The sequence below is a fragment of the Nelumbo lutea genome, chromosome 1 (genome assembly GCF_056320005.1).
Source record: "Nelumbo lutea isolate HS-2025 chromosome 1, American lotus-T2T, whole genome shotgun sequence".
Classification (NCBI taxonomy): domain Eukaryota; kingdom Viridiplantae; phylum Streptophyta; class Magnoliopsida; order Proteales; family Nelumbonaceae; genus Nelumbo; species Nelumbo lutea.
The window spans coordinates 219,572,342-219,595,154 of record NC_142684.1 but is presented as its reverse complement, the minus strand read 5'-3'; the positions used below and the strand labels follow the sequence as shown (position 1 = coordinate 219,595,154).

General features: G+C 38.4%; 2 non-coding genes across 2 annotated transcripts; both read left to right on the top strand.

Annotated features, from left to right (window-relative positions):
* On the top strand, positions 1–107 carry LOC148881120 (small nucleolar RNA R71). The gene has a single exon (XR_016106094.1). It is a non-coding gene; the product is annotated as a small nucleolar RNA R71 (small nucleolar RNA).
* Positions 108–18,550: 18,443 nt separating this feature from the next.
* On the top strand, positions 18,551–18,658 carry LOC148881119 (small nucleolar RNA R71). Its single transcript, XR_016106349.1, has one exon. It is a non-coding gene; the product is annotated as a small nucleolar RNA R71 (small nucleolar RNA).
* Positions 18,659–22,813: the final 4,155 nt, after the last annotated feature.

Below are 22,813 nucleotides of genomic sequence, written 5' to 3'. Positions count from 1 at the left end.
AGGCCATGGTGAGGAACTCTTCTTAACAGCTCCTTGTATCGTTCCCATGACTCATATAAAGATTCCCCCTCTTGCTGGAAAAAAGTAGTGATGTCATTCCTCATTTTAGCAGTTTTAGAAGGGGGAAAATATTTAGAGAGAAAACGGCTGGCCATTTCGTCCCATGTGGCTATAGATCCTGCCGGTAATGAGTTCAACCAAGCTTTGGCTTTATCCTTCAAAGAAAATGGGAATAACCTCAGACGGATGGCATCATCACTTACCCCATTGTGTTTGAAGGTGTCACAGATTTCCAAGAAGTTAGCAATATGGGCATTCGGATCCTCATGGGCCATACCACAAAACTGAACCGTATTTTGTATCATTTGGATTATGGCCGGTTTAATTTCGAAGTTATTGGCAGCAATAGTTGGCCTGATAATGCTGGAGACAGTCCCGGTGAGGGTAGGCTTGGCATAATCCATCATAGTTCTTTGTTCAGCCATTTCTTGTGCTTCTTGTCTGACTTGCTTAGCAGCTCTCAAACGGACACGGAGAGTCCGTTCAATCTCCGGGTCGTAAAGGATCTCTTCCAGTTCAGGTCTGCTTGTCATAAACTGTTAAAGTCAAAGCAATAAAAATGCCAATATTCACAAAAGAAAATAAATAACTAATCCTATCACACTGAAAATGTAAAGTGAATTATTGGAATACAAAACCTACATCCTATCATGAATAAATGAAGCCGATTATACTAAAAGCAGATTTAAACCAATCATCTTATTCAAGGTTCCTTTATCTACATCCATCGATTGCAACATCTGAATTCAGACCCAATTTAGATCTGAGTTCAGATCTACAAGTCTTTGGTATTGTTAGTCTAGAGAAATTAATAAATAATAATTCAGATCTGAGCTGGATATCTCATACACACTCATTGGTATACACTACAATATACATCCATTAAGGTTGGAATCAATTCTGTGATGCTTTAGGGCTGAAATCAGATCTGATCTGAAAAAAAAAATTTTAAAGGATCTGAAATAAACTAAAACCAGTCCTGAGTTAAGCTTGGGTTAAAGATTTTAAACTCTACAATTGAAGCTCAAACCTGTATAGCTGATGCATATCAAACACTTGCTAAGACCTGAAAATTGGGTCTGCAATGTTTGGTATTGCAAGCTATTCGGCCCATACAACTTTTGTAGAAATCTGAAATCAGGTCTGCTAACTGTTGCACTATAGCAGCCCTGCTACAGATCTGAATGCTAAAAGAAATACTTGGAAAGTGCTAATTTTTCTTAAATATCTGAGGCATAACAATTATTCAATCCAAACATACACCTCCTTAGCTAATGTAGCTCGGTTACAAGTGGGTAAAGCCAAGAATTCAGTCCACCCAGAATTCATAGTATGCTCTGTATTAGTTCAGTCCTCACATCATATCAACTGCATTTCAGATTTGAATTTCTCTCATTCCTTGCTATCCATTCACCCTTGAGGCAGGTTGGATGTATCATAGGGTGGATTGGGGTAGTGATGGCACCCAATTCACCTCAAACTTGCATCGGTTCAGATCTGAGTTCAGAGGAATTCAGATCTGAACTGAGCAGATCTGTAACAGCAGAATTCAGATTTGAACTCAAGTCTGAGTTTGGATCTGAATTCTCAATTGCCTTACCTTCAGTTATTGCTACCAAATTGTTTTTGGGGAATAGCAGAAGTGCCCTAGGGTGAATTGGGGTGGTGATGACACCCAATTCCCCTCAAAATTTCATCAGTTCAGGTCTGAGTTCAGAGGAACTCAGATCTAAACTGTTGCAGATCTGCAATAGCAGAATTCAGATCTGAACTCAGATCTGAGTTCTGATCCGAATTCTCAATTGCTCCTCTTGTTGTTCAAAAGATCTCCCCTTTTTTTTTTAAATTTGTTTTTTTTCTTTTTGTAATGAAAGAAAGAAAAAAAATAAAGTCTGAAACACAAGCAACTCTTTTCGGCTGAGTGCTGCAGATCTGAATCTGCTGATCTGAGTGCCGAATGCAACTCAGATCTGCAACACTCATGTTTTTGTGAATTTTTTCTTTTTTTTTTTTTTCTTTTTGAAGGGAACAACACCAAGATTGAAAAGAAATCAAACATGCCTTTATTAAAATGAAACTGAAACCAAAAAAAAGAAAGTAATCTACTTAAGAAAGAAGAAACATAACTACAGTAGTACAGCAGTTGCAGTCCAAGCTGAAATGAAAAAGTTAGCAAATTAACCCAACTATGAATGCAATGCTGAATGAGATCAGATTAAGAATGCTCAATGTTTCCTAATATTGCTTCTCTAAATCCCCGTCAACGGCACCAAAAACTTGATGTGTGGCTCATTGTGACACTAGCAAGTGCACTAGCCGTTCAAGTAATAAAGTAGTGAGTGAAGTATCGTTCCCACGAGGATTTAGGAAACAATTACCAATACTAAATTGAGCACTTCTTATCTGATCAACAAATAAATCAAAACTCTAATGAAAGCTAAGAAATCCTAAATTAAAATCTATCTAAATCATTGGCCCAATTGCCTTCAATTCAGGTTAGAAGAGTAAGTAGTAAATGTCAATCTTAGAATTCAGCAATCTATCAATTTGGATCATTCGAATGAATCATGATTGAGCCTTGGTTTGGTGAAACCCCAAGGTCATGAACAGCCTCTCTCAAGCGCATGTTCATCCTATGCATGAGTGACGGTTCTTCTATCTCTAGCAAGAATCTAATCCCCATGCATGCATTTCTTCAAACACTTCTAAGGCATCAATTCAAATCTGAATTGATCACCAACTGAATTGTGCAAGTTATCTCTAACCTTGCACTCAATTCAGTTCTTGAATAGTAGATCTGAATTCCTAGAGTCTCTCTCAAGCACTCTAGGAATTCCAAGCTGTAGATTAATTCGCCCAATCTGAAAATTGCAGATCTGAATTCTCTTTCAAGCAATTCAGATCTTGCAATCTCAGATCTGAGAATTCAGATCTGAGTTTTGAAGGTTAGTTGGCCGAATTAATCTACAATCACACCCTTATTCAAGAAACTTCAAATACAATGCATGACCATTTGAATGAATCAAAAAGAATTAGATTGCTGAACTGAAATTTTACAAGCTGAAATACATCAAGGAAGAATGGAAACAAGGAGAAAAAAGAAAGAACATATAACAAAGAAACTGAATTCAAATCAAAAGAGAATGAAACTACAAATGATTTATTACAGAAGATCTTTGAATCACAAACTCTCAATTCGAACTCACCTTCTTCTTCTAGCTTGCTTGTCTTGAACTTCCTTCAGCCCTTCTTCTTCTTCTTCCTTGCGCCTAGCCTTCTTCTCTTCTCTTCTCTTCTCTTCTCTCAAGGTGGCCGAACCTCTAAGAGTGGGAGAGCCTTCCTCTCAAGCAATTGAACAACTTTCTCCCCTCCTAGAGGCCTCCTTATATAGTTTTTCAAGGGGGCTCTTGCCCCTTCTTGAAGCCTCTAGAATGGGGTGTATTACACCCCTCATGAACCTTCTAGAGTGCTCCCTCCTTCTCTTCAAGAAACTCCTAGAAGTTGCCGCCCCTAGCTCCCTTTGGGCTGCTATTTGGGCTACAACTTAGCTTGCTTTTGAGCTCATGTGGGCTACACTCTAGGCTGTTATTTGGGCTAAAAATGGGCCTTCCTTGCTGGGCCAAATTCTCCTCATAGCTAGGCTTTATTTTCTTGGGTTTTCTCAAGGAATTCACTTGCTCTTTTTGGGCCGAAGTGCTCTCTCTTGCTTCCACGACCGGGCTGGACTGAAATTGGTCTTTTTGAACCTTCTTTTCTTGCCTTTTTCCTTCCTTTTCTTGGATTGATTATCCCTGAACCTATTCTTAGCATTAAGCTAAATTAAGGCAAAAATTAATAAAACCGGCATAAAAATCCATGCTAAAGTCCTCAAAAATTATAGATAAATTGTAAGTTCATCAGAGGTCTTCGACGAGCTGGCCATGTTATGTCCTCAACTCGTCCCTCAGATCCATGTTCTCTATGCTAAGGGTCTCAATAGCATGAGGCCTGATATAGCTCATTGTGACACTAGCAAGTGCACTAACCATTCAAGTAATAAAGTAGTGAGTGAAGTATCATTCCCATGAGGATTTAGGAAACAAGTATCAATACTAAATTGAGTATTTCTTATATGATTAACAAATAAATCAAAACTTTAATGAAAGCTAAAAATCCTAAACTAAAATCTATCTAAATCATTGGCCCAATTGCCTTCAAATCAGTTTAGAAGAGTAAGCAGTAAATGTCAATCTCAGAATTCATCAATCTATCAATTTGGATCATTCGAATAAATCATGATTGAGCATTGGTTTGGTGAAACCCCAAGGTCATGAACAGCATCTCTCAAGTGCATGTTCATCCTATGCATGAGTGATGGTTCTTCTATCTCTAGCAAGAATCTAATCCCCGTGCATGCATTTCTTCAAACACTTCTAAGGCATCAATTCAAATCTGAATTGATCACCAACTGAATTGTGCAAGTTATCTCTAACCTTGCACTCAATTCAGTTCTTGAATAGTTGATCTGAATTCCTAGCGTCTCTCTCAAGCACTCTAGGAATTCCAAGGGTTAGATCCATTCGGCCAATCTGAAATTTGCAGATCTGAATTCTCTTCCAAGCAATTCAAATCTTGAAATCTCAGATTTGAGAATTCAGATCTGAGTTTTGAAGGTTAATTGGCCGAATTAATCTATAATTTAACTCCTATTCAAGAAATTTCAAGTACAATTCATAACCATTCGAATGAATTAAAAAGAAATTGATTGCTGAACTAAAACTTTACAAGCTGAAATACATCAAGAAAGAATGGAAGAATGAGAAAGAATAAAGAAAATATAACAAAGAAACTGAATTCAAATTAAAGGAGAATGAAACTACAATTGAGTTATTACAAAAAACTTTGAATCACAAACCCCCAATTTCAAACTCACCTTCTTTTTCTTGCTTGCTTGACTTGAACTTCCTTCAGCCCTTCTTCTTCTTCTTCTTCCTTGCGCCTAGCCTTATTCTCTTCTCTTCTCTCAAGGTGGCCGAACCTCTAAGAGTGGGAGAGCTTTCCTCTCAAGCAAATGAACACCTCTCCCCCCTCCTAGAGGCCTCCTTATATAGTTTTTTAAGGGGGCTCTTGCCCCTTCTTGAAGCCTCTAGAATGGGGTGTATTACACCCATTTTTTGAACTTTCTAGAGCTCTCTTGAAAGCCTCCTAAGGGCTGCTATTTGGGATGCACTTAGGCTCTCTCTTAGCACATGATAGCTATACTTTGAGTTGCTGTTTTGGGCTGAGAATGGGCCTTCTTTGCTGGGCCGAATTCTACTCTTAGCTTGGCTTTCTTTTCATGGGTTTTCTCAAGGAATCCACTTGTTCTTCTTGGGCCGAAGTGCTCTCTCTTGCTTCCACAACCGGGCTGGGCTGAAATTGGTCATTTTGAACATTCTTTTCTTGCCTTTTTCCTTCATTTTCTTGGATTAATTACCCCTGGAGCTTATTCTTAGCATTAAGCTAAATTAAGGCAAAAATTAATAAAACCGGCATAAAATTCTATGCTGAAGTCCTCAACAATTATAGATAAATTGTAGATTCATCAAATACCCCCACACTAAAGCTTTTGCTTGTCCTCAAGCAAAGAAATCAGCCATAAACTGAACATTCCCCCCTTTTGTTCTCACCATTTACCTGATGAGTTAAGATAGAAATTCATTGAGTGGCTGGGGAACTTTTGTAAGTGTTCAATTCCTATTCTTGTAAATTACCATTTAATATGTATAAGATCCAAGGAAAGGAGAATATTAATTTCATCAAAGTTCAGCCTTCACTCCTAATCAATATATAATCCAGCTCCTTAATTGTCAAAGTTAATAATCAAATTACACTAAGTTTCACATCTGTAACTTTATCTTAATGAGGGTTCAACTTAGTATGTCCACTTGGACCTCAACTGTCACCATCATTATTTATTTCTAGGGGTGAGTGCATTTTATGCTCCATCTCACACTGGTCACATGCTTGAGGTAAATAACAAGACTCATGTTCTGAGCTGCTAGTCTTACTATTTAGCTCAAAATAGTGGAGTCAATTTGAGTTAAATCTCATGTATCAGTAATTCAGATGTGCACTAGCTTCCTTGACCATTAACAATGAAATCAAGTGCTTTCATACACATGAAGATAGTTAGGGCTAGTCATGCTGAAAGAAATATCCAACTCCCATTTTCTCATGCATATATCAAACTACGTTATTCACAAGAATAAAAACTTAACAAGTACATCAGTCTCCCTCAATTCATTGAATTCCTTCTTAAAAATCATCAAATAAATAGTAATGAACTTGAGGGGTTTCAGTATTTTTGGTTATGTCATTGCCTGCATATGTGTGTTGGGTCCATTCAAGGTTCTGCTAGCATAGTAAATTGGCTGAAAATGCTAGTTCATTATTTGTTCTAAAACAACTCCTATAGCAGAATCACTCGCATCACACATTAATTCAAATGGGGGGGGTCCAATCGGGTGCTACCATGATAGGTGCATGGATTAATTTGTCTTTCAAGATGTTGAAAGCATGAAGGCATTCAATTGAAAATTCAAAAGTCACTTCTTTCTGAAGCAAGGTAGATAATGGCTTGGCAATTTTTGAGAAATCCTTAATAAACCTCCTATAGAATCCTACATGTCCTAAGAAACTTCTCAAAGAACGAATAGATGTTGGGGGTGGCAACTTTCAATTGCCTCCACCTCGGCCTTGTCAACTTCTATACCTCTTTGAGAGATCTTGTGGCCAAGCACTATGCCTTCTTGCACCATAAAATGACATTTCTCCCAATTCAACACAAGATGTATTTCTTCGCATCTAAGAAGGATCTATTCCAGATTATTCAAACATGCATCAAACGAAGAACCGAAAACTGAAAAATCATCCATAAAGATCTCAAAAAAATTTTCAACCATATCAGAAAATATAGGCATCATACATCACTGAAAGGTTGCTGGGGCATTGCATAACCCAAAGGGCATCCTTCGGTATGCAAAGGTACCATATGGGCAAGTAAAAGTGGTCTTTTCTTGGTCTTCTGGTGCAATTGGTATCTAGTTGTACCCTGAATATCCATCCAAGAAATAATAATACTCATGCCCAGCTAGCCTCTCTAACATTTGGTCCATAAATGGGAGAGGGAAATGGTCCTTCCGGGTGGCTTCATTTAATTTTCTATAGTCAATACACACACGCCATCCAGTGACGGTTCTAGTAGGCATGAGTTCATTTCTCTCATTTGGAACAACAGCCATACCCCCTTTTTTCGACACAACTTGCACAAGGCTTACCCAAGAACTATCAGAAATAGAATAAATGATCCCGACATCTAATAGCTTAATTATTTCAGCCTTTACCACTTCTTTCATGTTGGGGTTCAGGCTCCTTTGGGACTGAACGGAAGGCTTGCTGTCCTCTTCCATCAAAATTCTGAGTACAGATTGATGGAGTAATGCAATTGATATCCTCTACCTTCCAAGCTATAGCATTTTTGTGTTCTTGCATCACTCTTAATAACTTTTCTTTTTGTAAGGGATTTAGTACTGCGAAAATTATTACGGGGAGATCTGATGGTTCCTCAAGGAAAGCATACTCTAAATGGGAAGGTAATTGCTTCAATTCAAGGGTGGGGGGTTCTTGGGATGATGGCTTATCTGATGGTCCAAGCAATTTGCCTAAGTTCTCTAACTTGAGAAACCCCTTTCCCTTGAATTGAGGCTTATCATTTAGGTATGCTATCATGAGGTTTAATTCTTCATTTTCTTCTTTTTCAAGGTCTCCCTACGGGAGGCAGAGTTTGAGAGGATCAGCTAATCTACTTACCTGGAAGCATTCATCAATTGTCAATTCAATGGCATCAATCATAAAACAAGAATCATCACAAGAGAGTGCATGTTTCATAGCATCAGACATTTTAAAAGTAACCTCCTCATCTTGTATCCTAAGGCTGAGTTGTCCTTGTTGGACATCAATCATTACTTTTCCAGTAGCCAAGAAAGATCTCCCTAAGATCAGTGGGACTTCTATTACCAATTCTTAAGGTAATAGCTTGCTGATGAGACTGAAAGGAACCCTATTTTTGTTCCCTAATTTTCATCTTTTTACATTATTTTAGCACTTAAATGAACTCATTACTCTTGTATTTCGATTCAGGGCAATAAAGAAGGCAATTGGAAGAAAACAGGGCAAATCGGGTGATTTTGCACAATTCGGTGACAGTCAGTAATTTGGGCCTAATTCTCAATTCTGGACTCCAAATTGGAAAATTCAAAAAGCATTAGAAAGATGAAAGGAAGGCCCACAACTTTTATGTTTTGGGTTTTGACAGATTCGATCCACATCGAGTATGAAAATGAGCCCAAAGTCGTAGCAAAGGAACCCTATTTTTGTCCCCAAATTTTCATCTTTTTATATTATTTTAGCACTTAAGTGAACTCATTACTCTTGCATTTCGATCCAGGGCAATAAAGAAGGCAATTGGAAGAAAACAGGGCAAATCGGGTGATTTTGCACAGTTTCGGCGACAGTCAGTAATCTGGGCCTAACTCTCCGTTCTGGACTCTGAATTGGACAATTCAAGAAGCATTAGAAAGATGAAAAGAAGGCCACAACTTTTATGTTTTGGGTTTTGACAGATTCAGCCCGTATCGAGTACGAAAATGAGCCCGAATTCATAGCAAGTTCCCAACCAGGCCTATTTCACAACTTAAGCCCAACTCGCAGAAGTACCTTGAAGCAGCTCAAGTTTTAAAGCAGCCCAATTCAAATTCAAGAATCAAGAGTCCAAATCTCAAATGTAATCTCTAAAGAAAGAGTCTTATCAGATCTAAAGTCTTGAATGTAATCCTAGAGAGATTGAGATTAGATCATTAGATAAGAGATAGAATAGGATTAGTTCAAAGAAGATCAAGACTCCCTAAAGATAAGATGATCTCCTAGAAGGAGTTGGAAACAGCCCTCTCCTTGGCTATATAAAGAGGGGGGTGAACCAGCTTTGGCATCACTCACTCCCAAATCCAAGAGATCATCAAGAAGACCAAAAGGCTCAAGAAAGCAGTTCGGCTATGGAGAAGCAAAGCATGGAGATTGCGCAAATCATGAGCAGCTAAGCTTCTTTTTTTGGTTCTAAGGGGGAAGGTTCGATTGTGTCATTGTGAGGTTCTGTAGTTAATTTATTTTCTTGTTTTTTAATTCAAGTATTCATTGATTCTTGTGCATATCTTTATTGGATGTTGATGTTAATTAGTTTGACAAACTGAATTAATGTTGATTTTCCTACTACTATCCATGATTTTGGTAATCTGTAATTGTCATGAATAATGGTGCAAGTAGCAATTAGGTTGATATCTTTTTGGGTCAATTGTTCGTGATAGCCTTTGACCAATGTATTGACATGGTTTAACCTAAAAGGAATCGATGGAACAAGATTCAATAATTTCATCTATCTCAATTATTGTTGTTTTAGTTTAACTATTTTCACAAATCTTAATGCTATCACCAGTTAATATGGAACGTTATCGTACCCAGTTGAGTGGTCATAAGTGTTGATCGAATGCTGGGTTTGGTCAACTGAACTAGGAAAACACAAGGTTTATTATGGCTATCCTAATAAATCTAAGGTTAAATGCTTGAATTGCAAGAATGTTGAAATTTACCTAGGATCGATGACCAATCGATTCAACCCGAACCCTTGAACTAGAATTCGGTAAGACTGATTTTCTCTTGTTCATTTAGTTTGTTATTGCTTTATTATTCTTTTAAATTTTAGTTATTTTCCCACTTAATTACTTTATCCATTCGGCTAAGAGATTACTGATTTGCTCCCTGTGAGATTTGACCTAGTACCACTTTTACTGCAAATATTTTATTATGGGACTAGTATTAATTTTGAGGGCTTCGATAACCCGTCAAAATTTTGGTGCCGTTGCTGGGGAGCAACTTTAATTTCTTATCTATTACATTCCTCTTGTTAACCTCTTTTGTTTTATGACTCGTGCTTCTCAACGAGGTGAACTCGAGTACAACCCCAAAATTGAGAGGACCACCTGTTGTTTAAGGAAGAAGGCTAAGCAAAGGAAGGATCGTTCACCAAAAAGGGTGAACTCAGATTGCGAATTGCCCACTTGTGATTTTCCCATCTTCAAAGAAGGAGAAAGAATGGCTGACAGAGAGAGGACATTGAGGGAGTTGGCTGCACCGATTATGAACCAACATCCCTTATGCATCATGTACCCCACTCTTGAGGTAGCTTTTGAATTGAAATCTGGTTTGATACCATTATTGCCTATATTTCATGTTTTTCCAGGAGAAGACCTCATAAGCATCTAAAGGAATTCCATGTCATCTGTGCAAGCATGAAGCCCCAAGGTATGACCGAGGACCAGGTAAAACTCATAGCCTTTCCATTTACTTTAAGAGATAAAGTAAAGGATTGGTTGTATATTCTTCCTCCCGGTTCAATACGCACATGGGATGAGATGAATAGGATATTCTTGGACAAATATTTTCCTGCATCCCAGGCTACAAATATAAGAAAAGAAATATATGGAGTTCGGAAATTTGGTGGTGAGACACTATATGAATATTGGGAAAGATTTAAACAACTTGTTGCTAGCTGTCCACACCACCAAATACCTGAACAACTGTTAATCCAATACTTTTACGAAGGGATGCAGCCCATGGATAGAAGTATGGTCGATGCAGCCAATGGAGGAGCCTTGGTGAACAAGACACCCAAAGCGGCCAGGGAGTTATTCTCCAACATGGCCGAAAATTCACAGCAGTTCAGTGCAAGAACAGACGGTACCATTAGACGGGTTAATGAGGTAAGCCATGCAAATTTAAAAAATCAGATTTCTGACTTGACTGCTTTGGTAAGACAACTCGCTGCAGGACAATTACAAACTGCCAGGGTGTGTGGTATCTCTTCGATTCTGGGCCACCCTACGGACATGTGTCCATCATTACAGGATGGATCGATGCAGCAAGTGAGTGCCGTAGGAGGATTCCCGGGCCAGCCCCAACGAAAGTATGATCCCTACTCCAATTACTATAATCTGGGGTGGAGAGATCATCCAAATCTAAGCTATGAGAACCAAGGAGGACAGTAGAAATATCAGCCCCAGTATTTCAGTCGACAGCCCCAGTTTTCAACACCCATCACAGTGCAAGGCCAACCCCCGAATTCAGGTATGTCCTTAGATGATATAGTTAAGGCTCTCGCTACTAATACTCAGCAATTTCAACAAGAAATGAGAACCAACATTCAGAATTTGGGGAACCAAATTAGCCAACTTGCCACTTCCATCAGCAAGTTGGAGGCGCAGAACTCTAGGAAACTACCCTCACAAATGGTAGTCAATCCAAAAGAGAATGCAACTGTGGTGGTGTTGAGGAGTGGAAGAGAGTTGTAGTCCCAACCAAGTTCACCATCAAAGGCAGCCAAGGAAGAGGAAGGACAAGGGTCAAACAACAACCCCATTGAGGTAAAATCCGATCCCCCTCTCCCTAAGGTTACTAATGTTGTATCACCTTTTCCTAGCAAGTTGGCAAGTTCAAAGAATGCGGAATACAAACAAGAAGTGTTAGAAACCTTCAGGAAGGTGGAGATCAACATTCCCTTGTTAGACACAATAAAACAAATCCCTAAATATGCAAAATTTTTGAAAGAGTTATGCACTGACAAGAGAAGGCTGCGAATTGATGAAAAGGTAAGAGTGGGAGAGAACGTTTCAGCCGTGATCAAGAGGACCCTTCCAAAAAAATGTGCTGATCCAGGTATGTTTACCCTACCCTGTGTGGTTGGCAATAAATGAATCGAGCGTGCCATGCTGGACTTAGGTGCATCTATTAATGTCATTCCATACTCGATTTACTGTGCATTGAGACTAGGTCATTTAAAAGAGACTAGAGTTGTTATACAATTAGCTGATCGTTCTAATGGATACCCATAAGGGATTGTTGAGGATGTATTAGTGTAGGTTAACGATTTGATTTTTCCAGCTGATTTTTACATCCTGAAGATGGAAGAAGACACAACCACGAGTTCAGCCCCACTTCTATTAGGTCGACCATTCATGAAAACGGCCAAGACCAAAATAGATGTGGATGAGGGTACCCTCTCCGTCGAGTTTGATGGAGAGATTGTAAAATTTAATATTTTTGATGCAATGAAATATCCTAGTGAGTGTCATTCGATCTGCTCTATTGATACTATCGATTCGATTGTGCAAGAAGTCTTTGGAGAGGAGGACATGGATGATGAGCTAGAGTATGAGGCACAATCGGACAGGGAGGAGGAGATCGATGCATCCTATGATACTCCAAAACCAAAACAGGAGGTAAGTACTTCTGATGTTCAATCGAAAGTTTCTCACACAAGGCTACTGCCCTCTGTTTTGCAAGCTCTGGAGCTGGAACTAAAGACCCTACTTGATCACCTAAAATATGCCTACTTGGGTGAAAAAGAGACACTGCCTGTGATCATTGCAAAAGGGTTGACTGAGGATCAAGAAGAAAGGCTCATTAAAGTCCTAAAGGACCATAAGGAGGTGATTGGCTAGACCCTAGCCGATATAAAAGGGGTTAGCCCCTCGATTTGCATGCATAGGATCCTTTTGGAAGATGATGCCAAACCGGTTAGAGAACCACAAAGAAAACTCAACCTGGTAATGAAAGAGGTAGTAATGAAAGAAGTGCTTAAATTGTTATATCAAGGGATAATTTATCCTATTTTAGACAGCAAATGGGTAAGTCCTATTCATATTGTACCTAAGAAAACTGAGATTACTGTAGTAAAAAATCAAAATAATGAACTAGTTCCCATGAGGGTACAAAGTGACTGGCGAATGGTAATAGATTTTCAAAAACTCAACTTGGCCACTCGAAAGGACCATTTTCCCCTACCCTTCATTGATCAGATGCTAGAGAGGCTAGCAGGTAAGGCTTTCTTCTGTTTTCTCGATGGGTTCTCAGGATATTATCAGATTGTTATTGCGCAGGAGGACCAAGAGAAAATGACATTCACTTGTCCATTCGGCACCTTTGCCTACAGACGAATGCCCTTTGGTTTGTGTAACACTCCGGGCACTTTTCAAAGATGCATGATGAGCATATTTTCTAATTTTATTGAAAAATGCATTGAAGTGTTAATGGATGATTTTACTGTTTATGGTGATTTGTTTGATGATTGCTTAAATAGTTTAAGTAAAATTCTAAATAGGTGTGTGGAAACAAATCTTGTCTTAAACTATGAAAAATGTCATTTTATGGTGAAGGAAGATATTGTGTTGGGACATGTAATTTCAGCTAGAGGAATAGAGGTCGACAAGGAAAAATTTGATTTGATTGTGAGCTTACCCTACCCTACGAATGTTAGGGAGATTCGCTCCTTTCTTGGACATGCAGGTTTCTATCGCAGGTTCATCAAAGATTTTTCAAAAATTGCCCTGCAATTGTCCAGTTTGCTACAAAAAGATGTGCCTTTCGATTTTGATGATGAGTGCAAGGAAGCATTTAACAAGCTTAAAAATTTATTAACCATTGCACCCATCATTCAACCACCAGATTGGAACTTGCCCTTTGAGATCATGACTGATGCAAGCAATTATGCAGTAGGGGTTGTTCTAGGGCAGTGAATAGATGGGAAGAGCCATGTCATTTACTATGCTTCCAAAATGTTGAATGCTGCACAGAGCAATTACACAACCACTGAAAAAGAGCTATTTACTATTGTGTTTGCTTTAGATAAATTTAGGTCATATTTGCTTGGCTCTAAAGTGATTGTATTTTCTGACCATGCAACTTTGAAATACCTACTGGTGAAGAAGGAATCAAAACCGAGGCTGATAAAGTGGATACTCTTGGTCCAAGAGTTTGATTTAGAGATCAAGGATTGAAAGGGAGTTGAAAACTCAGTGGCAGATCACCTAAGTTGCTTGGTGAAAGATGAGGACTCCTCACCCATCGATGAGTTATTTCCTGATGAACAGTTGTTTCACATGAGAGGTATGGTTCCATGGTATGCTGACAATGTAAACTACTTGGTCATCGGAGTTTTGTCTAATGACCTTAGCAAATCCATGAAGAACAAAATCAGGTATGAGGCAAAATATTATGTTTGGGATGAACCTTATCTATGGAAATTCTGTTCTAATCAAATGATTAGGAGATGTGTCCCTGAGGATGAGCAGATGTCGATTCTAATGTTTTGTCATAGTTATGCTTGTGGTGGCCATTTTGGGCCAAAGTTGACTGCTCGAAAAGTCTTGGATAGTGGGATGTATTGGGCCACCCTATTTAGAGATGCATACTTGTTTTGTAAAAACTGGGAAAGATGTTAGCAAACAGGTACACTATCTCGTAGGAATGAGATGCCCCAAACCCCCATTCTTATATGTGAAATATTTGATGTTTGGGGTATTGATTTCATGGGACCCTTTCCTCCCTCTTGTGGTTTTTCTTACATACTTTTGGCAGTCGATTATGTCTTAAAATGGGTGGAAGCCAAAGCCACAAAAATTGATGATTCTAAATGTGTTGTAGGATTTATCAAGTCTAACATCTTCAGTAGGTTTGGCATCCCTTGAGCCATCATAAGCGATCAAGGGACCCACTTTTGCAATAGAATAGTCGAAGACCTGTTGAGAAGATATGGGGTACATCACCGAATTGCCACTGCTTATCATCCCCAGACTAACGGGCAAGCTGAAATTTCCAATAGAAAGGTAAATTCCATCTTGGAAAAGATGGTGAATCCAGGAAGGAAGGATTGGAGCCTACGTCTAGATGATGCTCTCTGGGCGTATCGAACAACTTACAAGACCCCAATAGGTATGTCCCCTTACAAGTTAATTTTTGGCAATTCTTGCCACCTGCCAGTCGAAATTGAACATAGGGCCTATTGGGCAATCAAGCGATGCAACATGAATATGGAAGAAGTAGGGAAGGAAAGGAAGCTCCAGTTGCAAGAGCTGGAGGAGTTGAGGTTAGAGGCATCTGAAAATTCAAGAATCTACAAAGAAAAGACCAAATCGTTCCATGACAATGTACTCTCAAGAAAACAATTTAAAATTGGACAAAAGGTCTTATTGTATAATTCTTGACTTCAACTCATGCCAGGTAAGCTGCGTTCTAGGTGGATGGGTCCGTTTATTGTGACTAATGTTTTTCCTTATGGTGCAATAGAGATCAAAAGTCTTGACACAGGTAAGATCTTCAAGGTGAATGGACATCGATTGAAGTTGTTCCATGAGGATACAAATGTCTCTTGTACGGTAGACATCTCGTTGGACATTCCATGGTATTCAGTGGATTAAAGGAGCAAAAGGAGGACGTCGAGCATAATGACGTTAAACAATTGCGCTTGTGGGAGGCAATCCATTGTGTTTAGTTAATTTTGTTATTTTGCTTGGTTTTGATTTTTGTGTTTAGCAGGAACCCAACAAGACAAACAGGGAATTACCCCCAAATCCTTCTACTTTATTACATACATTGGGGACAATGTACAATTTAAGTGTGGGGGGATTAGGGAAATCTGGTGAAAATTTGGGATACCTTACCTTCTTGAAATCTCTGCTCCCTGGAAACTTATCCTTGAACGATTTCAACTTATCAGGAATCATGTGCTTAGGCTGAATAGATAAGATAGGATGCAAGCATGACTAATTGAATCTTTCTTGGATGCATATGGTAACCCATGATTTTAATCGATCAATAGGCAAGATGCATAATTGATTTTCACATGATTATTTGTCAAACATGGTTTCATTATTCTAGAACTTGCTGTGTTAGGCATATTGAGACCATGATCAATGAATTCATGGATCAGGCAATGAGACCCTGTGATTCTTGAGAAAAAAAATCGTGACTACTGTGAGATGGAGCATAAAATGCACTCACACCTTGAAAGAGAAAGCAAGGGGGAGATGGAGCATAAAATGCACTCACCTTAGAACCCCTACTCCTTTTCTCACCTTTAGATCCTTGGAATTTATATTAAGTGGTGGAGATGTGATACACAACAAGCTTATGGAAATAAGCACACCTTATTTTGGCTTAAGAAACAAAGAAAGGTAAGTGAATCTGGCCGTATTGGTTAGTTAAAGCAATGAGAAACCATTCAGCCAATGATGCTTCAGCTGGGAAGGCTTGCCTCCTTGACTGTCGATTTAACCTGGACCATGAGGATGGGTGCTTTGCAATCACTCTTGGACGAGAAGAAGGGGAGAAAGAGATGAAAGAGGGAAGGTTACCAAGTCTGAACTTAAGCATGAAATGAACCAGGCCTCTTGTAGAGAAAAAGAAAGATTGAAAATCAATAGTTAGTCTCTCTTGGGTTACTTGAGTTTTTGCCTTGCCCGAGGATGGGCAAAGTTTAAGTGTGGGGGATTTGATGAGACTGAAAGAAACCCTATTTTTGTCCCCTAATTTTCATCGTTTTACATTATTTTAGCATTTAAATGAACTCATTACTCTTGTATTTCGATTCAGGGCAATAAAGAAGGCAATTGGAAGAAAACAGGGCAAATCGGGTGATTTTGCACAGTTTCGGCGACAGTCATTAATCTGGGTCTAACTCTCAATTCCGGACTCTGAATTGGACAATTCAAGAAGCATTAGAAAGATAAAAAGAAGGCTCACAACTTTTATGTTTTGGGTTTTGACAGATTCGGCACGCATCGAGTATGAAAACGAGCCCGAAGTCGTAGCAAGTTCGCACCCAGGCCCATTTCACAACTTAAGCCCAACTCGCAGAAGTACCTTGAAGCAGCCCAAATTTTAAAGTAACCCAACTCGAATTCAAGAGTCAAGAGTCCAAATCTCGAATGTAATCTCTAAAGAAAGAGTCTTATCAGATCTAAAGTCTTGAATGTAATCCTAGAGAGATTGAGATTAGATCATTAGATAAGAGATAGAATAGGATTAGTTCAAAGAAGATCAAGACTCCCTAAAGATAAAATGATCTCCTAGAAGGAGTTCAAAAACAGCCCTCTCCTTGGCTATATAAAGGGGGGCGAACCAGCTCTGGCATCACTCACTCTCAGATCCAAGAGATCATCAAGAAGACCAAGAAGCTCAAGAAGGTAGTTCGGCTATGGAGAAGAAAAGCATGGAGATTGCGCAGATCATGAGGTTTAATATTGATCTTCCTACTGTTATCCATGATTTCGGTGATCCGTAATTGTCACGAATAATGGTGCAAGTAGCCATTAGGTTGATTTTTTTTTGGGTCAATTGTTCGTGATAGCCTTTGACCAATGTTTTAACATGGTTTAACCTAAAGGAATCGATGGAACGAGATTCAGTAATTGCAACTATCTCAATTATTGTTATTTGGGTTTAACTCTTTTCACAAATCTTAATGCTATCACTGTTTAGTATGGACGCTATCGTACCCAGTTGAGTGGTGATAAGTGTTGATTGAATGCTGGGTTTGGTCAACTGAATTAGGAAAACACAAGGTTTATTTTGGCTATCCTAATAAATCTAAGGTTAAATGCTTGAATTGCAAGAATGTTGAAATGTACCTAGGATCGATGGCCAATCGATTCAATCCGAACCCTTGAACCAGAATTCGGTAAGACTGATTTTCTCTTGTTTAAGTTGCTATTTATTTTCTTTTCTTTTAATTTCAGTATTTAAATTCTCTCACTCAATTACATTACCCATTCGGCTAAGAGATTATTGATTTGCTCCCTGTAGGATTCGATCTAGAACCACTTTTACTGCAAATATTTTATAGTGGGACTAGTATTAATTTTGAAGGCTTCAACAAACCTGTCACTTGCACCTGCTCTTGTGGATTCACTTCAGTATTGCTTGGAAGAGTTCCTGGCATTCTAGAAGAGATTAATTGTGCCAATTTCCCCACTTGGTTTTCCAGGTTTTTGATTGAGGCTTCCTGGTTCTGGAACCTGGTTTTCGCACTTGCTATAAATTTTGTCATCAGTTCCTCCAAATTGGACTTTGGTTCGGGCTGATGATAAGTATGGTGGAAAGGCTTTGAAGTATGCTGACTTGGCCAGGACTGATTGAATGTCCCCTTCATCCTGGGTGAAAGGTATGGTGACTTTGGTAACCCTGCTATCTTGACAAATTGCTGACATAGTCGACTTGTTCAGTAGATGGCCTGAACTGAATGCCAACTTGGCAGTCAGTGCTGATGTGGCCTCCCCCACACAATTCACAAGTAAGAGGCTGCACATGCATGGCAGCTATCTACATTTCATCAATTTTCTTACAAAGTTCTCCCATTTGTGCAGATAGTGTCGTATAAGTATCAACATTATGCAGGCCTTGTTGCTTCCTAGTTTGAGTCCTTTCAGAATGCCATTGATAGTTGTTGGCTGCTATTTCCTCAATAAGTGCATGGGCAACCTCAGGAGTTTTATTATTTTTGGATCCTCCAGCTGCAGCATCTAGTATGGTCTTATTTGAGTCAGTAAGACCATTATAGAAAGTTTGCACTTGTAGCCAAATGGGGAGGCCATGGTGAGGAACTCTCCTTAGCAGCTCCTTGTATCGTTCCCATGACTCGTATAAAGATTCCCCCTCTTGCTGGAAAAAAAGTAGTGATGTCATTCCTCATTTTAGCAGTTTTAGAAGGGGGAAAATATTTAGAGAGAAAACAGTTGGCCATTTCATCCCACGTAGCTATTGATCCTGCTGGTAATGAATTCACCATGCTTTGGCTTTATCCTTCAAAGAAAATAGGAATAACCTCAGCCTAATGGCATTATCACTTACCCCATTATGTTTGAAGGTGTCACATATTTCTAAAAAGTTAGAAATGTGTGCATTGGGATATTCGTGGGCCAAACCACAGAATTGCATCATGTTTTGAATCATTTGTATGATGGTCGGTTTGATCTCAAATTTGTTAGCAGCAATATTGGGCCTGATAATGTTGGAGGCAGCTCCAGTGAGTGTGGGTTTGGCATAATCCATCATAGTCCTCTGCTCAATCATTTCTTGAGCTTCTTGAGCTTGTTGAGATTGTTGAGCTTGTTGAGCTTCTTGCTGAACTTGTCTGGCTGCTCTTAGATGGACACAGAGAGTTCTTTCAATCTTTGGGTCATAGAGGATTTCCTCCAGCTCGACTCTGCTTGTCAGAAACTGTGAAAGTCAATGCAATAAACAAGATAATACAAAAGAATATAATTACCTAAGCCTATCATAGTTAAGATAAGTACAATGAATTATTGTCATACAAGTACCAATCATAAATAATTTCGAACCAGCAATCCATTAGTTGTAGCATCTGCTTTTAGACCTACAATTCTTTAGGATTGTTGGTTCAAACAATAATAACTAAAATTTGAATTGAAATGCAATGTACACTACTGTACACATCCATTCACCTCTACTGGACTGAGGACAGTTTATCAAAGCTGAATTGACAATGCCTTCAGATGACATAATTTGAGCTATAACTCGACCTGAGCCAGGTTCAGGCTTGTGAGCTATGCAAGTGTATGGCTTCAAAAAATCTTGAAGATTTCTTATGACCTGAAATCAGGTCTAATACTGACCCGCATAAGCTGCTGCTATTGAAAGCAGTTTAGTTCACAATGAATCCAATCAATATTTTGGTTGAGATTCCTTATGAATTCATACAAATGTCCCATAAGCCAAAAATAGCAACCCATAGTGCAGCAGTAGCAAACTAATCATTCCACATATTTTCAAATTCAAGACATTGCATTAAAACTATTGAGGCATAAAAAATTCTTAAAATATACAAACTTTTTCTCAACCAAATCTGCTCAGATAGAGCATAGCACAAGTTGTTTAAATACAACAAATTCTGCCCTACTAGGTCTGTTCACAATTCTAGTTCAGATCTGGGTGATTTCAATCAAATACAATTTTTCAGCTATAGCAAATTTTTGCAGCAGCTGAAACCAAATATAAAGCTAATTATTCCATCAAATATAGAAGCTACTTGATGCCAGGTCAGTGGATCTGCAATATGTTGTACTCAAGGATACATCAATCAGGGCTGGAATGAGATCTGAATTGAACTAGGGCTGGGGCCTAGATCAAAGCTCCAATATTCACATCTTATTCAAAGTACTCACATCTATCATAAATAATCAGGCTGAGATCAGGTCTGCAAAGCATACAACCTGTATATGATGCTTCAATCTAGATTAATGGCAACAGTGGGCTGAACTATTGATTCAGCCCAGGTTTTGCTTCAGATCTCATATCAGCCCCTATCTGTCTAGCTCAAATATATTAAGCTGTTCAGTTCACAAATTTACAGAAACCTGAAATCAGGTTTGCACTGTTTTGGCATTGTTACTGCTGCAATTTAGCAGTGTTGCAGGACAGAACTGAGCCCAATTTCATATCAGATCTCATAGCAATCAGAGCTGGCCATCTAAAACTTTGAATTTACTAATGGATATCCAAGACTGTGTGCAAGAGGTTTAAAGCAGAAACTTGAAATCATGATGATGATGGCTCAAATTAAGTAGTTGCAGAAACCTGAAATCAGGTCTACTAACTGTATACTGTAAGCAGCCCTAAATGCCAGTATATTACACTCATCCAGTTCAGATCTGGTGCAAGTGGTTTAAAGCTAAAAAAATTCAGTTCACATATATGATTATCAATCCACAGATATAACACAAACAGTAGTCCACAGACAAACAGTCAATCAGATCGGATGAAAGTAATTTAAAGGATAACAAAAGCCTCAGTCCACATATATGATTTCAGATCATCAGTCCACATACTTCCTCATGTCATCAGTCAGTCCACAGTAGAAATCAAGTGCACTTTGATATCATCACACATTGCTACTATTTCATCAATGATGCAGATCTGATTTTTACACATTTTTGGTATACTGCTACAAGTCCACATCAATGAAGCATCAATGAAATATACTGCAATCATAAATCAGATCTGATGCATCAGATTGCAATGTGACACATTGCAATTTTTGGTACTGTTAATAATTGAATTCAGATTTGAGTTCTTATCTCAATTGCCCTTCTTTGCTATCCAACTATTTTTGGGGGCTGGAAGATGTATAATAGGGTGAATTGGGGTGATTATGGCTCCCAATTCACCTCATGATTGCATCAGTTTAGGTCTGAGTTCTAATGAACTCAGATCTGAAAAGTTGCAGATCTGCAATATCAGAAGAGAAGTCTAAAATAGAGAATTGTGTGGAGGTGCTGCTATCAGTAATATTTGCACTTGACAAGTTTCGTTCATATCTGATATTGTCCAAAGTCATTGTCTACACAGATCACTCAGCATTAAGCCACTTGCTTACCAAGAAAAACTCAAAACCAAGATTGATCAGGTGGATCCTTTTGTTGCAAGAGCTTGACATTGAGATTAGAGACATGAAGGGTGCTGCAAACCTGACTGCTGACCATCTCTCCCAGTTGAATAAAGTAAGCTCAAAAGAGGAGATAACCAGCAACATTCGAGAAGAATTTCCGGATGAACAACTGTACTCAATACAGGAATACTCATATCCTTGGTATGCTGATTTTGCTAATTATCTAGCTGCACAAGTCCTTCCTCCTAACCTTTCATATCAACAGAAAAAGAAATTCCTTTTTGATGTAAAATACTATCTATGGAAGAAACCCTTTTTGTATAAATTGTATGCAGATCAGATCATAAGGAGATGTGTCCCCGAGAAGGAGATGGAGTCGATACTCCAATTTTGCCATGATAAAGAAGCATAACTATAGTAATACAACAATTGCATTCAAAGCAAAAATGAAAAATTAAGCAAATTAAACCAACTATGAATGCAATGCTGAATGATACCAGATTAAGAATGCTCAATGTTTCCTAATATTGTTTCCCTAAATCCCTTACAACGGCGCCAAAAACTTGATGTGGCTTATTGTGACACTAGCAAGACACTAGCAAGTGCACTAGCCGTTCAAATAATAAAGTAGTGAGTGAAATATCGTTTCCATGAGGATTTAGGAAACAAGTATCAATACTAAATTGAGTACTTCTTATCTGATTAACAAATAAATCAAAACTTTAATGAAAGCTAAAAATCCTAAATTAAAATCTATCTAAATCATTGACCCAATTGCCTTCAAATCAGTTTAGAAGAGTAAGTAGTAAATGTCAATCTCAGAATTTAGCAATCTATCAATTTGGATCATTCGAATAAATCATGATTGATGCTTGGTTTTGTGAAACCCTAAGGTCATTCAAACAGCCTCTCTCAAGCGCATGTTCATCCTATGCATGAGTGACGATTCTTCTTTCTCTAGCAAGAATCTAATCCCCATGCATGCATTTCTTCAAACACTTCTAAGGCATCAATTCAAATATGAATTGATCACCAACTGAATTATGCAAGTTATCTCTAACCTTGCACTCAATTCAGTTCTTGAATAGTTGATCTGAATTCCTAGAGTCTTTCTCAAGCACTCTAGGAATTCCAAGCGTTAGATCCATTCGCCCAATCTGAAATTTGCAGATCTGAATTCTCTTTCAAGCAATTCGGATCTTGCAATCTTAGATCTGAGAATTCAGATCTGAGTTTTGAAGGTTAATTGGCCGAATTAATCTACAATTTAACTCCTATTCAATATTCAAGTACAATTCATAAGCATTTGAATGAATTAAAAAGAATTTGATTGCTGAACTGAAATTTTACAAGCTAAAATACATCAAGAAAGAATGGAAGAATGAGAAAGAAGAAAGAAAATATAACAAAGAAACTGAATTCAAATTAAAGGAGAATGAAACT